Here is an 8,356-nt window from a genome sequence, read left to right as displayed (position 1 = left end):
CTCAGGTCATGATCTCAGGGTCATGAGATCAAGCTGCATGTGGAGCTCTGCACAAGAGCTTGAGATTCTTTCTTCTCCCTCTCCTTCCTGCTCTGCTCCTTCTTTTGTGCACATTCTCTCTTTAAAAATAAATAAAATCCTTTTTTTTCAAAAAAAAAAAAAAAGGTCATCCAGAAGCTCGTAAAACAAAAGAAACACAGATTATTCTTAAAAACTTCCAGAAGGGATTATTGGTGCCCTTTCCCTGGATAGTCCACAAAATACAACTCCCACAAAGAGAATCAAATAACTAGAAAAGGTGTGCAAACTTCTCTAACCTTCACAGAAGTCATCAAAGATGACACTTCTGTTCTAAATACTTAACAAATGAATCTAAGTGCATTAGCTGTAGTCATGGCAATCGTATAGCCTTTGACTCACTCTTAGCCAGCCAGGGGGGGTGCTAATGCTATAGCACATCTTGTCACACATACATAAGTGTTATGGGGCATATGGAATGGTCTGTGATTAAAGCTAAAAAAAAAAAAAAAAATGGACCCGACTCTGAAACAGATCCATCAAATTGTGGGACCTATTCAATTTGAGACCCCTTTCAAGCATTGATAGTCATTTTGTGTTCCTTGCCTATTTTACAGTTGATGTATATATCCCATCCAGAGTTTTAAATGGACTACTGAGCAGTCATTGTCACCTCAGGTGATCCGACAACTCATCCTACAACAGAAAGAAAAACAGAGATTAACCTTGGGTCAGCTACAGAGTATGTGTAATGCACATGCTTCTGTTCTTAATCAACATCTTGACAAAAGTAAGAATCTAGACATCATGAATTAATGTCCTGCAGCCTGACGTCATCTGTCCTTGGCCAAAAGAGAAACTGAGAGGGAAAAAAGCAGTGCCTGACATCTGGAATTGATCTAATATTCATAGCTACATCTCAATGTGATCATGAGCATGTCTGAGGCTCACAGCCAGGCCATTTTGTTCTGTTGGACATATGAAACTTCAAAGACTATCAGCCTCAGAGGTTACTCTGAGACCAGGGTAAAATGAAACAAAACAAAGGTGCTTCATAATTTGGTCTAAGAACAGATGCAAATAAGGTCACTGTGCCATCCACAAAGTGCCCAGTGGTAAGACTGGTCCTTGCTTTCTAATAGCATTTGATCTAGAACAAATCCCTGGCTTCCTTGGACCCTTCAAATCATCCACCTACTGCCCAAATCCTGTAATAGGTTGCCATGGTGTACATTCTCCTTCCTACCAGCCAGTAAAAAACCCAACTTGGTCAACTACATGTATGTTCCATGTTCCTGAAGGGCTGAAGGACATTGAGAAATTGAATATAGCCAAGAGCACAAGCGCTGTGGAGTGGGCTTGGCCAGGGTTCTGGCTGTGCTCCTTACCTGCTGTGTACCCTTGTTCTGCACACTATTTCTCCCCAGACTCAGTTTCCCCATATTCAAATAGAAGCATTCTATTCCAAAGGGGGCTGGTGTGAGGAATCATAAAAAGAGGCCAAAACCTAACAAAAGATAACAAATGTTACCATTTTTACTCCTTACTCTCATAAATGATTCCAACCACAACTCAAGATTTGGGCTTCAGAAATGCGAATCTTCCCAGGGGACCAAATTAATTCAGGCCCTGTAAGAGGACTGTGGTGGGCCAGGAGCCCCACTGTCTGCCCTCAGCCCTGCCCACTGCCCCTGGTCCCTGCTACTTCTTCCTTGGCGTGAGCTGGGTAGAGTGGGTCAGCTGGCAGCTCGTTCCAGGCAGTGGAGGTAGGGCAGGCTGTGCTGGCCACAAGTCTTAAGGGTTTACCAACGGCTACTTGCCAGGCCGGGCCCCATGTGCCACAGCCACCACCGTGGCTCCTTTGGCCACCTAAATGGGCCAGGCTAGCCCAGGACAGACTCAGCCGCCAGATGTGGGAGAGGAGCTCACAGACCTGTTCCCCTTCCATCTCTTGTGGAACTCAGCCAGCCTCCCCACCCTTCCTCTCACACCTACTGTGGATGAAAGTATTGCCATTAGCTTTAATGTCTATATGATCAACTCCTTCTGGAATCTACAGATTATCCACTAATTACACAAGGACGCAACTTTTTTTTTTTTTTAAAGGAACAGGTGGGCAGACCCCACCTTCTTCCAGGGGCTAAACCCTGTCTGTAACCCATCTTCCCTCAGCAGAAGAGAGAGAGTCACACCAGAGGCTTCCTCCTTTCCCAGCCCCGTTATCCTTTACTTGTGACCCAGTGATGAAATGCAAGTCACAATTCACCCAGCACCCTTTAACACTTTTTTCAGTTAAAAATTTTTTAATTTATTTTTCCTGTGGTAAGATATACATAAAATTTACCATTTTAGCTGAGTGAAGTAAGTCAGTCGGAGAAGGACAAACATTATGTTCTCATTCATTTGGGGAATATAAATAATAGTGAAAGGGAATATAAGGGAAGGGAGAAGAAATGTGTGGGAAATATCAGAAAGGGAGACAGAACGTAAAGACTGCTAACTCTGGGAAACGAACTAGGGGTGGTAGAAGAGGAGGAGGGCGGGGGGTGGGAGTGAATGGGTGACGGGCACTGGGGGTTATTCTGTATGTTAGTAAATTGAACACCAATAAAAAATAAATTAAAAAAAAATTTACCATTTTAATTATTTTTCAGTGTACAGATTCTGTGGCATGAGGTACGTTCATATTGTTGTGCAGCCCTCACCACCATCTGTCCCCAGAACTTTCTTCACTATCTCAAACTGAAACTTCAGACCCATTAAATCATCTTCTCAACTCTCTCTCCTCACTGCCCCTGGTAACCACTATCTTACTGTCTGTCTTTATGAATTTGACTATTCTAGGTGACTCATATAAGGGGAATCAAACAGTATTGGCTCTTTTGTGTCTGGCTTATTTTATTTAGTATACTTTTCTCAAGGTTCATCCATGTTGTAGCATGTATCAAAATTTAAATCCTGTTATGGCCTAATAATATTCCATTGTATGTATATACCCTATTTGTTTCTCCACCTTTTGGCTGCTGGCATAATGCTGCTATGAACATGGTGTATAGTTACGTCTTTAAGTGCCTGCCTTCATTTCTTTTGGTTATATAATCAAAAGCAGAGTTTCTGGATCATACCTCAATTTTATATTTAATATTCTGAACCACCATACTGTCTTCCATAGTAGCTACAGTACTCTCCATTCCCACCAGCAGGGCACAAGGGTTACAGTGCCACATTCCACATCCTTGGCAACACTGTTGTTTTGTTTAATAATGGTCATTCTAATGGATGTGAAATGATGTTTCATTGTGGTCTTTTCTTTTTTTAAGACGTTATTTATTTATTTGAGAGAGTGAGACAGAGAGAGCACATGCAGGTTGAGGGTGCAGAGGGAGAAGCAGACTCCTGGCTGAGCAGGGAGCCTGATACGAGGCTCAATTCCGAGACTATGCGATCATGACCTGAGCCAAAGGCAGATGCTTAAACTGTGAGCCACCCAGGTGCCCCTCATTGTGGTCTTGATTTGCATTCCCCTAATGATTAATGATGTTGAGAATCTTTACATAGGTTTATTAGCCATTTCCATATCTTCTTTGGAGAAGTCTCTATTCAAATTCTTTGTTTTTTTTTTAATCAGATCATTTGCATTTTTTGTTGAATTTTAGGAGTTCTTTGTATATTATGGATACTAGACTTTTATCAAATACATGATTTTCAAATATTTTTTCTTATACTATAGGTTGTTCTTTCACTTTTTTTTTAAAGAGAGGGAGAGAGAGCCATGGGAAGGGGCAAAGGGAGAGGGAGAGGGAGAATCCCAAGGAGGCTTCATGCTCAGCACAGAGCTCAAGGCGGGGCTTGATCTGACAACCTTAAGATCATGACCTGAGGGATGCCTGGGTGGCTCAGTAGTTGAGCATCTGCCTTTGGCTCAGGGTGTGATCCTGGAGTTCCAGAATGGAGTCCCGCATTGGGCTTCCTGCAGGGAACCTGTTTCTCCCTCTGTGTGTGTCTCTGCCCCTCTCTTTCTGTCTCTCTTGAAAAAATAAATAAAATCTTAAAAAAAAATAAAAGTGATCATGACCTGATCCAAAATCAAGAGTTAGATGCCTAACCTACTGGGCCCCCCAGGCACCCCTGTCCATTTCACTTTCGAAATGGTGTCCTTTGATGCACAGACATTTGTAATTTTAATGGAGTCCAATTTATCTGTTTTTCTTTTGTTGCTTGTGCTTTTGGCATTACATATGGGAATCCATTGCTAAATCCAAATTCATGAAAATTTACGTCTGTTTTCTCCTAAACATTTTATGGTTTTAGCTCTTAAATTTTGATCATCAACTTAAATCTTAATTTGTGACTCAGTTAAGGGAAAAGAGAAGATTAAATATGCATTTATGTAATTTTTTATGATTACAAATTCCTTTATCAGTTCTCTCTCTTTCTCCCTGTGTGTACAAATTTTCATCTGAGTTTAGTTGCTTTCAGCCTGAAGAACACTCTTTGTATGTCTTTGAGATGGATCTGTTAGCAATGATTCTTTCATTTTTTAAATTTTCTGGGAGTATCTTTACTTTGTCTTCCTTCTTGAAAGATAGTTTTTAGGGATACCTGGGTGGCTCAGTTGGTTTAGTGTTCAACTGGTGATTTCAGTTCAGCTCATGATCTCAGGGTCATGAGATTGAGCCTTGCATTGGGCTCTGAGCTAGCCATGGAGCCTGCTTAAGGTTCTCTCTCTCCCTCTACCCCTCCCCTGACTAATGTGCACTCTCTCTTCTCTCTAAAATAAATAAGTAAACTAAAAAAAAAGGTAGTTTTTAGTTTTGCTGGATATAAGAATCTTGGTTGACAATTTTTTTTTTCTTTCAGCACTTCGAGTATGTTATCTCACTGCCTTCTGGCCTCCATTATTTCTGATGAGAAGTTATATCAGAGTTCCTTGTATGTGATGAGTCATTCTCTGACTGTTCTCAAGGTTTCCCCTTGGTCCTTAAGCATTTTTACTGGTTTGTCTGACTGTGGATCTCTTTGTATTTATCTTATTTGGAGTTCATTGAGCTTCTTGGATATGAAGATTAATGCTTTCTGGCAAATTAGGGACTTTTTTTTTTTTAAGTCATTATATTTTTGTTCCTTTCTCCTTTCTTCAGGCACTCCCATTATATGTATGTTGGTGTACTTAAGCATATCCCATACTTCTTGAAGGGTCTGTTTATTTCTATTGTTTATTTCTATCCGTTCTATCTTCCTCTTTGTTCTTCAGTTGCATAATCTCTATTGCTCTATCTTCAAGTTTGCTGGTTCTTTATTCTGCTAGTTCATATCATATTAGCTGTTGAGCCCCTCTAATCAAATTTTCATTTTGTTCATTGTACTTTTTTTTTAAGATTTATTTATTTGAGAGAGAGAGAGAGAGAGAACATGCATGCATGCGTGCATGCACATAAGCTCATGGAGGGAGGGGCAGAGGGAGAGAGAAAATCCTGAAGCAGACTCCACAATGAGCACAGAGCTGGATGCAGGGATCAATCTCAAGACCTCAAGATTATGACCTGAGCCAAAACCAAGAATCAGCTGCTCACCTGATTGGACCGCCCAGGCCCCCTGCTCATTGTATTTTTAACTCCAGAATTTCCCATTTGATTCATATATATATATATATATATTTTTTTTTTTTTTTTCTGTTTCTTTGCTCTTATTCCCTATTTGGTGAGCCGTTTCTCCAAACCTTTCTTTACTTCTTTGAGCTTCCTGGAAGTTAGTTTATTGAAAATAAATTTTGGAAGTTTTCAGCCTATATTTTTTCAAATATCTTTTTGCTCCTTTCTCAACTCTGCATTTCATGTTGTTCCAAAGTTCTTTGAGATTTTGTTCATTTTTTTCATTCTTGTTTTCTCCCTTTTCTTCAGCTTCCATAATTTCTCTCAATCTGGGCAGCCCCAGTGGTGCAGCAGTTTAGCACCGACTGCAGCCCAGGGTGTGATCCTGGAGACCCAGGATCGAGTCCCACATCGGGCTTCCTGCATGGAGCCTGCTTCTCCCTCTGCCTGTGTCTCTGCCTCTCTCTCGCTGTCTCTGAATGAATAAATAAATAAATCTTTAAAAAAAAATTTCTCTCAATCTATCTTTCAGATCATTAACTCTCCTACCAGTTCAAATATACTATTGAGTCCATGTAATGAAATTTTTTTTCCTTAGAGAAAGGGAGTGAATATGAGCAGTGGGGAGGGACAGAAGAGGAGGGAGAGAGAATTTAAGCAGGTTCCATGCCCAGTGTGGAGACAACACTGGGCTCTATCTCACAACCCTGAGATCATGATCTGAGCTGAAATCAAGAGTCAGATGCTTAACTGACCAAGCCACCCAGGTGACCCTTAATCTCACTTGTTGGATTTCCAACCTTAGAATCTTTCTTCAGTTTTTTGGGGGTTTTTTGTTTGTTTGTTTTAGATTTTATTTATTTATTCATGAAAGACACAGAGAGAGAGGCAGAGACATAGGCAGAAGGAGAAGCAGACTCCCTGTGGAGAGCCTGATTTGGGACTTGATCCTGGATCCTGGGATCATGACCTGAGCCGAAGGCAGTTGCTCAACCCCTGAGCCACCCAGGTGTCCCTCTCTTCAGTTTTTTTGAAAATAATTTCTATCTTAATTGTTTCACAATATATGTTAAGGCAAGTCATTCTGCTATACACACTAAACTTATATGGTGCTGTGTATCAATTATAACTAAAAAAAAAAAACCCTGGAAAAATCACAAAAAAATAAATTATTGACAGCAAGATTTTTAAAAAATTTCTCACTTCGGGGATCCCTGGGTGGCTCATCGGTTTGGCGCCTGCCCTTGGCCCAGGGCGCGATCCTGGAGTCCTGGGATTGAGTCCCGCGTCAGGCTCCCGGCATGGAGCCTGCTTCTCCTCCTCCTGTGTCTCTGCCTCTTTCTCTCTCTCTCTGTGTCTATCATAAATAAAAATAAATAAATAAATCTTTAAAAAAATTCTCACTTCACTGATATTTTTTATTTGATGCAACATTGTCATCATACTTCCTTTACTTCTTTAATCATTAACTTTTTAGCTACAAGAACTTTTTCTTTTAACTGAACTAAGTGGCCTTATTGGGGAAAGCCAGAATTACAATGGACTTAAGAGTTGGCATCGGAGCCCTTCCTCTTGCCAAAGGTAGACACAACATTGACAAAGCACCACTTGTACTGCATCGACCACATGGCTCAGCCTGTCTTCTTCATTTTTTCCTGTTTGGCTATCTTGGGAATCTGCCCTCTTACCTTCCCAGCATAAGCCAGGGAACCATAGCACCAAGCACACAGCTGGCTAATTCCAGGGTGGTCAGAGCCTCCACTCCACACCCACCTAGTGTAGCCTTGTCTCTAGGGCTGTGACTGCCAGGAGCACAATTTGATCTTCTGGAGTGATGCCCTTCAGTGAGGCTACATGAGCCTTGATCTGGGCCACTGTCTCCTGGCTGGTCACCTTGAGGGTGTGGCACAGGCCAAGAGCTGCCTTTTGGTGACTGAACTGTGGCCACCACAGCACAATGAACATATTTATAATTATTACTTTGAAGTCCTTTTCTATTAAATCCAACATCTTGTCACTCTCACAGGCAGTTTTTCTTGCCTCCTTTTTTTGCTGTATGGGTCATACTTTCTTGTTTTCTTGGCTCATAATATTTTTGTTGGAAGCTAAAAATTTTAGATAATCTATTGGAACAATACCAGGTACTACTCTTCCCTCCTCTGAGGCTTTTTATCATCATTTGCTTGTTTATTTTTTAGTTACTAGCTGGATTTTTTTTTTTTTATAGTGTATTGTGTCCTCCTCACCACACACACAGCATTAAGCCTCTTCTCTTGCTCCTCAGAAATATGCAGCTTTGGATAGACCCACAATCACCCTGACATGACAGTTGTGTAGGTAGGAATTTCTTCCCCTTTTTCCTAACCCCATCTAGCTGTTAAATTTACTAAATTTTGGCTGATTGCTCTATTGTTTTCAACAATATCTTTAGGGCATACATTGTTCTACAAACTGATCCAATCAAATTTGGGCTCCACTGAAAGAATAGTTTCCAGTGTTTGACATTTATTCTGACCTTGGGAGGGCTCCTCCTACATGTTCCCCAGTTCTTGCTTCCAAACTAGCCAGCCTATAGTTTAGCCTAAATCTCCATTAAATTCATTAACCTCCACCTAATTGTCTTCCCACACAATTTCCACTGTTCTTGAGAGCATGGTGAGGTTTGAACTTCTCCATGCTTTGTTACAAGTCAGTTTGACGCAAGCTGGCTGGGTTCAAGGACCCAAAGGGGGTCCCACAGGACTAGT

The 8,356-nt window shown here is 41.0% G+C and overlaps 1 pseudogene; it reads right to left on the bottom strand.

Annotated features, from left to right (window-relative positions):
• Positions 1 to 7,153: 7,153 nt before the first annotated feature.
• On the bottom strand, positions 7,154 to 7,619 carry LOC125755060 (FAU ubiquitin-like and ribosomal protein S30; annotated as a pseudogene).
• Positions 7,620 to 8,356: the final 737 nt, after the last annotated feature.

This window comes from Canis lupus, chromosome 5 (assembly GCF_003254725.2).
Source record: "Canis lupus dingo isolate Sandy chromosome 5, ASM325472v2, whole genome shotgun sequence".
In the NCBI taxonomy this organism is placed as follows: Eukaryota; Metazoa; Chordata; class Mammalia; order Carnivora; family Canidae; genus Canis; species Canis lupus.
Note: the sequence above shows the minus strand (reverse complement) of the source record. Positions and strands in the feature narration are given on the sequence as shown.